Source organism: Lutra lutra, chromosome 1 (assembly GCF_902655055.1).
Source record: "Lutra lutra chromosome 1, mLutLut1.2, whole genome shotgun sequence".
Taxonomy (NCBI): domain Eukaryota; kingdom Metazoa; phylum Chordata; class Mammalia; order Carnivora; family Mustelidae; genus Lutra; species Lutra lutra.
In genome coordinates this window covers 213,675,017-213,687,227 of record NC_062278.1, presented here as the reverse complement: position 1 = coordinate 213,687,227, position 12,211 = coordinate 213,675,017, and the positions used below count along the sequence as shown (strand labels likewise).

Below are 12,211 nucleotides of genomic sequence, written 5' to 3'. Positions count from 1 at the left end.
CTAGTGCTAGTGGGAAGTCACAGGTGGGACACGGGTGTGTTTGGGGGCTCAGCGAGGGGCCAATGTGGCTGGAGCAACAGGGCTAGGAGCTGTCATACCCACTTGACACTTACTACTTCCTTTCAGCATCATAAAAGACTCATGACATAGGCTTTTGTAATTATCCTCATTTGACAGATGGGGAAATTGAAGTTCTAAACAGTTAAGTCAGCCGCCCAGCCAGGAGGCCCCATAGCCAGAAAGAGGTGAGGCCCAGGTAGCCTTGACGCCATTGCCCAACCGCAAGAGAAAGAGCAAATGCCAGCAGGCTTGAGGGCTACCTGGAGGAGGTGGCTGTCAAGGGGACTTGAAGGGATTGGAGGAGTAGGGATGGGGAAAGCGGGGCGCTGCTGCATGAAGACTCCGACTGAGGATAGCACATGAATATGTTCCAGGGGGGCAGTTCTTAGAGGACAGATTTCCAGGCACAGCCGTGCCTCGGCCTCCCCCAGGCCAGCTCTGCGAAGAAAAGGGAAGGCAGCAACAGGGGTTTCATTAGCGCCTCAGAGGCCCCAGCAGCCCTGGGGGGATGAAAAGGACCAGAGAAGGGAGCCATCCTAATTTTGGCACACCTGGCAGGGGGCACAGGGCCACTGAAAAGGAAGCAGCTGGGGCCGGCTGGGCAGGCCCCGTCATTGTTCCAGCTGGATCTGCTGTCAGCGCTTCAAATGCAAAACCAGAGTAAAGGGGGTGGGGGCGCCGGTGGCCTGTGCTCCTCCTTTAATAGACCAAAGGACCCTGGCGGCTTAGCTCTTTTTCCTAATTTAAAGATATTTTCAGGCGTTTGGGAGCTCCCCTATGGTGCAGCAGGAAGGTTGGAATGGGGGGCCTTGAAACTCTCATCGTGGTTGCCGATGGGAGGATGGGGGAGCAGGCAAGGAAGTGGAGGTCCTCAGAGTGGTTTGGGGCCAAGGATGTGAACCTTGGGGAGTAAGGAGGTCACTGGGTCTAGACTCTCTTCTGCCTCCCCTTCCCCTCTCGGGCACCTCAAAAGGCCTCTCCAGAAAATAAAACCGATGCAGATGTACCCAAATATCCACCCCTGCTAAGGAAAAGGGGGGAGATCTTCGGGGTCCACGCTGTAGGCCTTGAGTTGGGACGTGGTAGGGGTCTTGCCCCATGCCAACGCCTGGGCAGGGCAGATGGGCCACAGGGGAGGTTGTCAGAAGCCTGGAAAAGCAGAGGGATGAGGCTGCCCATCTGCCCAGAAGACTGATGGGGGAGGTGTGTTCCTTCTCAGTTTGGCACTTCTGGTACCCAGGCAGGAAAAAGGGTGGGGAGCCAGGCCAAGGGGGTGCAGCCACCTCTATGTTGGGGGATGGCACTCCTTGGCTCATCTCCACGGAGAGGGTGCACAGGAACCAGGAGAGAGCCAGGCAGGGACCCTGGCTGGAGGGGAGGGTGTAGCCTAGGGACAGCTTGGGGTGGGGGGAGGTCCATTCCCTTTAACCCAGGCTCCCCTCACTGCCTTTTTCTCTCCAACCCCCCACACCGTTTCCTTTCCCTCCTCCTTCCCTAGCTCACCCCATCCCAGACTGCTATCCTTCCTGCCCCTCTCCCCGCCCTTCCCTGCCTCCCCCCTACCTCCGTCCCCCTCCCAGCTCCCTGGCTAGATCTCCAGACTCCCGCGGTTCCACCTCCATGGGCTGCCTATCTCTTCCCTCCTCCAGCCTCCCAGCCATTCCCCCCCAACCGCCCCTCCAACCCCCCCATCCTGCCCTCCTCCCTCTGACTGGCTCCCGCCTCCCCACCGTTCTCCCAGCGCCCCCCTTCTCTCTGTCTCCCTCTCTGTCTCTCCCTCTCTTCCCCTTCTTTCCTTCATCCCGGCCTCTTTTCCCACCTTCCCCAGCAGGAGAGAGGGCCCGCACTCTCCCCCCTCCAGCCCCCTCCCCGGCTGGCGGCTCGGCTCTGCGCCCTCCGCTGGGGCCGCCGCCATCTTGCAGGATGCTGGGGAGGGAGCGGCGAGCAGGCAGTGGAAACAATGCATCTTTTATGAAGTCCCCCCCCTCCACGCCTGGAAATCTTACATTAACGCGACATTGATTTCCCTTGGAATAGAGGGGCCTCTTGTGCGCCCCCAGAGGGGCCGGAGGGCGGGACCGGACGCGGGGAGGAAGGGGCCATGGGGAGGGGGGGGTAGTCCGCTTCGCGCCGGGAGTCCAGCAGCCGGTGCCCCCCATCCCGCTCTACTCCCCGGATCCCGAGGCCGCGCAGAGGCAGCCCCTGAAGATGGGCTCCTCCACGGAGGGACGCAGTGGGCCGGTTCCCAGAACGGCGTCCGGGAGCGAGGCTTTGGAGTAACTCCTGGACCGAGGGCGCCCAGCGGAGTCCCTCGTCAGTCTGGGCTGCCCCTGGGCCCACTCTCTGCGGCCAAGTCCGATGGGCCGCGTGTTTCCCCCCAAACAGCCGCCTGGGCTCCCTAACCCCTCCCCGCCCAGTTTCCTTCCTCTCAGCTCTCCCATCTTGCCACCTAACTCCCATCCTTTCCAGTTCCCGCCTCCCTCCTCTTCCCTCGTTCTCTCCCGCTCCCCCCTTCTCCCTTCCCTGCTGACTGCTCGCTCCCCCCACACCCCCCTCCTTGCGTGCTAATGGCCCGGTGGCAGGCGGCTCCGCGGCTGTTTCCGGGGGAGTCGGGTTTGCAGCCAGGGGAGATGCTGGAGCGATTGGGGGTGGGGGGATTATACACACATAAATCTGGGATAATGACGGTGGTGCTAATGGGGCTGGCAGCTCGAGCTCCCAAGCACCATCCCCCCCCCTCCCGCCCCCATACACCCAGATACTCAACAACCAACCAGGGCTTACTGGCTCTCCTAAGGTCCATGGATCCTTGTCATCTCTGAATGGGTCCCGCTGGATATACAGGGCCCAGGCTAGTTTGGGACACCTCATGCCACATTGGGTCTCAGTTCAATTTGCAGCTTGCCACTTGCCTGCCCTGCAGCGCAGAGCAAATAGGGACCACCATAGAGACAGGTAGATTTTGGGGGTCTGCAGTACCCCCTTACCAAGTTGCCCCCCACCTTCTGAAAACCTATCTCTAGGTTTTCTAAGGCCATGCCACCCACAACATGGTATCTTTCATATAACAGAAAAGTCAGACTTGGATTTTCTTGCCCTTTCCTCATTTCTTGGATGTGTGACCTTGGGCAAGTCATTTGACCTCTCTGAGACTCAGTCCCTCTAAGTTGAGGATGATAATAACCATCTTCAACTGGAACCTGAAGCATGGTTCTCCCACAGGTTCACTGTTATGTGAAAGACATCAGACAGAAGAGGGCATGCAGTATGGTTGCATTTATACAAATTTCAAGGACAAGCAAAACTCATCTATGATGACAAAGTCAGACTGGGGGATATAGACTTCCAGGAATGGGCATGAGGGCATTTTCTGGAGGGACGGACATACTCTCTTGGTTTGGGTGGTGGATACACAGGTATATACATGCACAAAGCTCATTGAGCTGAAACTTAAGATCTGTGCAGTTCATTTTATCCATGTAATACTTCATTCAAAAAAAAGAAAATGTCCCCCAGACATCACCCACTTCTTCCCACTTCTGTGGTCCCCACCCTAGTCCTACCCCTGTCTTGGTTTATCTGGATTATCATTGCTTCTGCCCTGGGCTCCTCCTCTCAGTCTTTGCAGGGGCCCAGAGGGGTCTTTGGAAAGGCAAGAAGTTCATGATGTCATTCTGTTCAGAACACTGCAATCCATCCCCATGGCTCTTAGATTCCATTCAAATCCCTCACTCGGCCTCTCCGGGATCCCTCTCCCCATAGCTTCCTGCACCCCAGCTTCATGGAGCCTTTGCACTGTTCCCCTTCCTACAACACCCTCCCCCCAGATCTCACATGGCTAGCTCTACCACCTTCTTCACGTCCCAGCTCCATGTCACTTAATTCCTGGGACTCTTCCAACCACCCCCAGTCACTCTCTAACCACCACCTCTCTGGCACTTTCCCCACTCTGATATGGCTTTGATTATTTGTCTGCAGGTTTACAATCTGCCTCACCACTCCCCACTTTTTAGACCTTGATTTTTATTCTGTGTGTCCCACAATACCTGGCATCTATTAGATTTTCAAATATAGGTTGAATAAGTGAATTAAATAAAAACATTGTAACGATTTAAGGATATAATGGATGGGAAGTTCTTGGCTTGTCACGGGCATTCAATAAGTCAGGGCACCTGTCTTCTTCATGAAGAAGGAACAGGAAAAATAATAATCTGTGGTTATTTATTCTTGTGGCTCTCCGTCCAGAACTTAGGGAGATAATTTGGCATAGGAAATATTCTCCCAGAAGGAAGATATTTGTAATAGTCTCTGACAAAGGATGCATATCCATAATAAAGAGCTCCTACAAATCAGTAAGGAAAAGACAACCAAATGTATAAAATGATAGGAGACTCGAACAGTTAGCAAAACAGAGTATCAAAGTAGAAAATAAGCACATGAGAAGATGCTGAATGCCATCAGTCACCAGAAAAATGCATATAAAACAATGAAATACCACAACACAACCGACTGGAATGGCTAAAATGAAACAGACTGATGGTACCAAGTGTTGGCAAGGATGTGGACAACCGGAGTTTTTTTTTTTTTAAAGTAGGCTCCATGCCCACGTGGGCCTTGAACTCATGAACCTGAGGTTAAGAGTCATGCTCTACTGCCTAAGCCAGCCAGGTGTTCTGGAACTTTTTTTTTTTTAACTCATTTTTATTTTTGTTTAGTAATCTCTACACCCAATGTGGGGCTTGAACTCAGGACCCTGAGATCAAGAGTTGCATGCTCTTCCAACTGAGCCAGTCAGGCACCCCAGCACTTTCATACACTGCTCATGAGAATGTAAAATGTTATAGTCACTCTATTTAGGAAAACTCTTTGATGGTGTCTCCTAAAAATGCACACACCTGCCCAGTGACCCAGCAGGTGCACTCCTGGGTACTTACCCAATAGAAATGTACACTGTGTTCACATACAAGAATGTTCATGGCAGCTTATCTCAAGAACCAATCTATTAACAAGCCAATATCCATCAACAGTAGAATAAATAAGCCAATTGTGGCACAGGCTCACAATGGAATATTACACAACAAAGAAAAAGGACAGGGTACTAATACTTGTGATGGTAAGGATGAGTCCCACAGGTTATGTCAAAGACACCAGACAGAAGAGGGCACGCAGTATGGTTGCATTTATATGAAATTCAAGGACAAACAAAACTCATCTATGATGACAAAGTCAGATTGGGGGATACGGACTTCAGGAATGGGCATGAGGGTGTTTTCTGGAGGGATGGACATATTCTCTCTTGTTTTGGGTGGTGGATACACAGGTATATACATGCATGCAAACTCATTGAGCTGAAACTTAAGATCTGTGCAGTTCACCTTATCCGAGTAATACCTCAGTCAAGGGTGAAGAAGGGGAGAAGGAAACACAAAAGAAAATGTCCCCTGGAGCTGTGTATGGACCATAGGCAGTGTGAAACCTGATGTGTTCCTCCTCTGAGGCTTCACAATAGTGTTCCAGGGTGGACAAAAGTTGGAAAATTTAAGCAGCTGCCCCAGATTCAGGATGGAAGTTCAAGGGTAGTGGCGCCCCTCCCTGTGTCTCTGGGGTGATGTGGGCTCCTAGCCTCCTCTGGCACTGGTTATGGAGGGTCCAGTCTGAGGACAAGGGGGTGCCCTTGAGGTCTCCTTCCTACCCCCTTCTTTCCCTCCAGCCCAAGCTGTGGGCCCAGCCACCTCCTGTACCAGAAACTGTTAGTGAGTCTGGTTGCTATGACAACAGGGCTGCAAGGCCCCCAAGAACCCGCTGCTCAGTCTCATTGCATGGGGAGCTTTCCCCCCTTTAAAATGAAATGGGAGTCGAGGGAGGGGGAACCCCCTGCCTCTGATCTTGAAGGAGATCCTTGCTCCTACCAGCTTTGTCCCAAACCCCTGGTTATGAGAGGAGGTTCTGTGTGGAACCCAGACAGTGGTTAAGGATGGAAAGGGGAGAAGTATCTGCTCCCTGGGTTATACTAGTCCTCCTAGTCCTTTAAAAGGCCAAGAAAACGGTCTTTCTCTAGCTTTTTTTCCTGTTTGCTTATTCGTTATTGTCCACCGCCCCCCCCCCCCGCAGAGGAAGTGCGGGGTGATGGGTAGAGGGAGCACTGCATTTGGAGTCAAAAGACAGGTGGAGGGTTTGGCAGCCTTACTGTGTGGCCTTGACCCACTCCTTAACCTTTCTGGTTCCTCTTTTACCAAATCAAGACAATCATAGCTCCTGGTTCATAGCTTATTATCAGGACTCATGTGGACTCACACCTGAAAAGCACTGAAAACAACTTGCAGACTACGGCTGTTACTCAATACGTCTGTTGCTGTGTTTAGATGCCAGGTCCTGTACCAGTCACTCTCCTGTGTAATAATGTATGTAACCCTCACAAGCAGCTTTGCGGGATGACCACTGTCATACCCATTTCATAGATTAGGTAATGGAGGCTCAAGTACTCTTATAGAGAGGGCATTCTTCAGGTTCCCAGAAGTCCTGGACCCTTGAGCCACCCCAAGCTCTCCGCTCAGCTGTCAAATGGGCTGGTGGTTCCCTGCTAAGGGTGCAGAGGGTGTCCTCTATTTCCTATCTTCCTGGCCCCCGTGTGTGTTAAGAGAGTCATAGCTGCTTCAAGGCCAGAGTTATGGTCGGCGATAAGTCATGAGTGCTTCCTGATCCTGCTCCTGCGTCTGTTATGTTCTACAAGGGATGTAGGAAATCCCTCCTCGGGGAAAAAAAAATGCACATATTACAGATGAACCCTCCTGTCCCCCATCCCCATTTCCTCATTAGAGGACCCACTGTTGTCTGTTTGGGGCATATCCTTACAGATCTTTTCCTAAATATTTACATACACCTATACTATACCCACCTGTATAAATGCAGTCTTTGTGCGATGTCTTAATCTGAGTTCCCTCGAAGACAACGACTCTGAGATAAGCAAAGATTTGGGGGCAAGTTGTGGGTCTGGGAGGTGATCCCAGGAACAGCTGTAGGGGATTGGCGAAGTCAAAAAGGAAAGACAGGTTGTGATTTCCAAGATGGCCACCCCTCATTTTTATCACCTGGTACAGGCTCTTTCTACAACGTGCTCCTCCCGCAAGAGGCGGGGTCTGTGCACTTCTCCTTGAATCGGGGTGGGGTTTGTGACTGCTCCGACCAATGGAGTGTAAAGAAAGTGATTCTGACAGGTTTCAGAGGCTGGGTCACAGAAGGCAGGATGGCTTCCACCTGGCTCTCCCCTATTTGCTTTGTTTTCTCCTCCTCCTCCCTATCCTCCTCCTCAGTATCGTCCTCCTCCCCCATCCTCCTCCTCCTTTCTTTTTCTCAGTGCTTGCCCTTGGCACCCAGCCATGTTGTACAGAAGCCCAGATCCCGCGAGGGGCCACATGTGGGTGTTACAGACAACAGTCCTAGTTAGGTCCTCCCGCAACAGCCCGCATCAGCCACGCGTCATGCAAGGAGTGGTCCCCTTCAGAAGACTCCAGCCCTCGTCTTTGAGGCTTGAAGCTGAGGTGTCTCAGACACTGGGGAGCAGAGACATGCAGTTCCTGTGTCCTGTCTGAATTCCTGATTCGCAGAAACATGAGAGATAATAAATGATCATCATCTTAAGCCACTGAATTCAGGTAATTTGTTAAGCAGGATTAGATCATTAATACAACAGGGAAGGTAGGAAACTAACAGGGTGGGGCATTAGTGAGCAGGTGACCCCTGTGGACACCTGGGGCTCATTCCCACTGGGAACCGCTGGGTGTTGATTGTGCATCTGCTTTGCCTCCCCCCCCCCCCCCACCGAGTTGGGGCATATCCACCAGCTCCCATGCCTCCCTGACTGAGGGCTGCTCCTGGGGCCAGTAACAGCACTGCCCACCCCTAAGAGAAGTCCCCCAGGGGGGGATGTGGCTGCTTGGGGTGTCCCGCTGTAAGCCTGTGTGGAAACTGTCCACTAAAGCCTCAGGCGACTCCAGATGGCCCCAGGGCAGTCGGCAGGCCATTGACCACAATGCTACTTCGTGCTTTCTAGCAGTCTTGACATGGATTGAATCACACTGCACACATTGTTATGAAACTTGCTTGTATCACTGTATTCATGATACGTGTATCTTGTGAGGGCTGCACCACACGGCCACAAACTGGGGGGCTTAAAGCAATAGGAACGTGTCCTCTCCCAATTCTGGAGGCCAGAAGACGGAAATCAAGGTGTTAAGACGGCCGCACTCCCGGGGAAGGCTCTAGGGGAGAATCCTTCCTGGCCTCTTCCAGCTCCTGGGGGTTCCTGGCATTTCTTGACCTTCTTCTCTGTGTCTCTCCGATCCCCCTTTCCTTTCTTGTGTAAGGACCCCAGTCTCTGAGCTTGGGGCCCACTCTAAAATCCAGAGTGATCTCAACTTGAGAGCCATACCTCACCACACCTGCAAAGACTCTATTTCCAAATAAGGCCCCGTTTGCACGTACTGGGGGTTTGGACTTGGGCGTGCTTTTTTTTTGGTGGGGGGAGGGCACAATTCAATGCACACTATCATCACAATAGATCTGGGTGCTTTTTTGCACCACCTTTTTTTTTTTTTTTTCTGGTCTCATTTCCCATAGTAGGGGCCATAATTCACTTAATAATTGATCATTCCCCACAGCTAGATCTTAGATTGTTACCAGGTTTTTGTTCTTGCCAAAGTCCTTGTCTGTACCATCTTATGCAGGAGAATAAATATTTCTCCAAAAGGGGTTTCCACCAGTGGAAGAGAACCCCGGTTCTGAATTCTACATTAAGGAGGGTAGGATAAGGTAGTTCCCATGTGGCTTTCAAGATTGACGCTTCATTGGGGTGCCTGGGTGGCTCAGTGAGTTAAGTGTCTGACTTTTGATTTTGGCTCTGGTGATGATCGCGGGGTTGTGGGATCGACCCCCAGCATGGAGATTCTCCCTCTCCCTATGCCCCTCCTCTCCCCGACAAAAAAAAAAAAAAAAAAAAAAAAAATTGAACTTTCGCCCTCTTCCACCCTTCCCTGGGGTGCTGGGGCGGATGGGGGCTCCCTGGTCCTCTGGCTTCCTCAGCTTCAGCCAAAAGGAGGCTCTGGTTGAAGATAGAGAGCAGGTGGGGAGTGGGGTCAGCTCTGAGCCTGTCCTGCAAGCTAGCCACTCACCTGAGTGGGACCACAGCTCCTCGGGGTGGTAATGGCCCCCCAGCCTCACAGGGGCCCAGACGCCCTTATACTATAGCTTCTCTCATTCCTATAACAGACTGCAAGTCACCTACTTAACAGAGTGCTTCCCATGGGGACCCTAACCACAATGGGTTTTTTCCTTTTGAGCTTTTCCTCTTACCTAAAGGGTTATATTTAGAAAGGATTTTAAAATATTTAGCTTTATTATTATTATTGTTACTAGCACAGGCAGGAAACACACTCAGAGTGCACCGAAAGGCAAAAGCGATCTCCCAATTTCCAGCCTTGAGGATATCACCGTTGATCTTCATGTGTTTATTCTTCTAGTTTTTCTTGGGGCAGGACTTTGAGGTCACACAGAGCTGGGTCTGAGTCCCAGCCTGGCTGCTACATGTTGTGTGATCTTGGTGAAGTTTCTTAACCTCACTGAGCTTCTTCTGCTTCTTCATCTATAAGTGCAGTGGTTGTAGTACCCACTTCCTCGGCTTGCTGGGAGGTGCAAATGCCCAGGATTGATAATACCAGCTCTTATCACATACGTCAGGGTTATAGGTAGCTCTTCAAATCCCCTTTCAGGCTTTCTATAGATAACAGGATCTCAGCCTTCCTTTTTTGGCTTTTTTTTTTTTTTTTAGGTCTTATGTCTATTTTTTTTTAAATTTTTTTAAATTTTTAATTTTTTATAAATTATGTCTATTTTTATAGTTTTTCTGCTAGCGCCTAAAAAATTCAAGTTAATGTTTATCTAGTTCTCGCTAGGTACCAGGCACCATGTTAGACATTTGTTAATAATTTTCTGTAACCCTAGCAATAACCCATTTTACAGAAGAAGGCACGCAGGGCTAGTAAGTGCTGGAGGCAAGACTTCTTCCCGTTCTTTGCCTTCAGCACTGCTGGTTTGTCCAGCCTGAGTAACCTGACCAGTTATTATTATGTCTAAACTAGGAGCAAAGGGGCTGTAGGTAAAGGCCACCACCACCAGTTCAATTCAATTCCACAAAAATATATTGACCACCCACCACATGCCAGGTGTTAGGCTCCTTGAGACAAGATTAATGGGATCCCCCCTCTTTCTGGAGCTTATACACCTCCTGGGTCACATGCTTTCATTGATGCACAGACTTTGTGTCATGTGCTTCTGGTCATAGAGTTTTCTCTTGCACGTGGCTGCTCCGTTGAGGTCCAGGTGGTTAAAGGTATTGGGAAAATGCCTGGGGGACAATATGTTGAGGTTATTGGTCTTGCCTTGTTTAGGAGTTAAAGCCAGTTGTGTGGGGGAGGGGAGTGAGGGGAAGGGCTGAGGACTGTAGTCCAGAAGGTTAGGGGCCCAAGTTCTGAACCCCAAATGCCTAGATTTGAATCCCAGGTTCATGGTTACTTGTGGTGTGACCTTAGACAAGCTCCCTACTGCCCCCCCCCCCCGCTGCCTCCATTTCTCCATCTGCAAAGTAGACCTCATCATGATAGCATCGTGCCTTCTAGAATTGTGAAAAATCAGGGAGCTCTATAAAGCTTTACACAGCTTCCGGCAGGTGGCAAGCACTCTAAGGGCGACAGAGACTACACAGTGATCCCTCCAGGCTCCCGGGGGGAGGTGACTGGGGGAGGACCCTGATTCTGAACCTGTGCAGGGCTGGTGTGGAGGACTAAGAGGGAGCCAGGACCCCAGCCTGGGCTTTGTGGGGGCTGCCAAATAGGGTAGAGGTGGGGGTGAGGGGTCTGGCTGACCCCAGCAAGCCTGTTAATTACCTCTCAGGGTCACGGGTCTTAAGGAGCCCCTCAGCGGGATCTCACCTGGCCCTCTGTATATTGATCTCATCTAATCTCTCAGCTGGCGGGCGGGTCTCTAAATCCTCCTTAATTCGCCTTTTCTGCCCCTGCTGGGCAGGGAGGCCCCAGGCAGGGCTTAGCTTGCAGCGAATGAGGGAAGCCAGAGCGCTTTGGGGGCCATCTCTGCCCATCATAGCAGAGGATGGACAGCGCAATACGTACGCGCGCGCGGGGAGGTCCCCCGGGTGGGGGTGAGGCACGCTGACACATTTTTCCCTCTGCCAGCCAGGGCGCCAGGACCCCGCCCCCTGCTCTCCGCAGTCTGGGAATCCACCTCTGGCTGAGGAAGCTGGGAATAGGCCCCTCCTGGGCAGCCGCGGCCCCCCACTGTCCCCATGTGGGTTGGGGGGACGCTGGAGGCTATTTGGGGAGCTGGCAAAGGGCACTGCTTTTCTTCTACCCTCTCCTTGCAGAAGCCAAAGCTGCTGGAAGAAGCCTCCTGGTGTGGGCATGGCTGGGCTCTTCTGGGGTGATTAGGGTCTGTGGAGAGCCCCTGGCTTTACCTGGAGTTGCCTGCGCTTTTCCTGCCCTTGGGCGACGTCCATTGTTCAGGGGTCTCCCTGGGTGCCTGGGAGGCCTCGGTTTCCACCTTTGAAATGAGCTCTGGTTGGATGGTGGGGAAACCAGGGGCTCCCGGAGCTGAAGGGAAGGTTTTGGGAGGCTGGTGGGACTTGTGGGGAGCTAGTAGAGGAGAGGGGATGCAGACGTGGACTCCAAGAGGAAGCGTGGTGACCTATTTTAACTCTCAGAAGAGAGACCAGCCTGGGTTTGAATCCTGACTCTATGACTTTTTGCTGGGAGACCCTGAGCAAGGGACTATGACTCTGGGGGTCTGTTTCCTCACAGGTGTTACTTGTCACCGTCTCTGGGTCAAGAACTCCTCTGAGGGAGTGCTCCTCCCGACCAAGAGGAAAGGTCATCAACCAACAGGTAAGTGAAGAACGGTGAGGGGCGGCGGCAGGTGGTAGGACCTCCTATCTTCTGGAGGTCCGGGATGCTCACTGAAGCTGCCATGAGCACTTGTCCTCGGCCTGGGTGGCATGCATGGCACAGGCATAAGGTAGGTCTCTGGAGGTGGGAGCTGCCTGTTGGAGGGTCTGGGCAGGCTCCAGCTCGCATCTCCCTCCCTGGAA

At 52.2% G+C, this 12,211-nt stretch overlaps 1 long non-coding RNA gene across 1 annotated transcript in view; it reads left to right on the top strand.

The window, feature by feature from the left end:
* LOC125083598 (uncharacterized) overlaps nt 1–12,009 on the top strand; it is a 29,272-nt gene extending 17,263 nt beyond the window's left edge. Inside the window, exon 3 of the long non-coding RNA XR_007122322.1 lies at nt 11,925–12,009. This is a non-coding gene — a long non-coding RNA (uncharacterized LOC125083598). The remainder of the gene's footprint in view (nt 1–11,924) is intronic.
* Nucleotides 12,010–12,211: the final 202 nt, after the last annotated feature.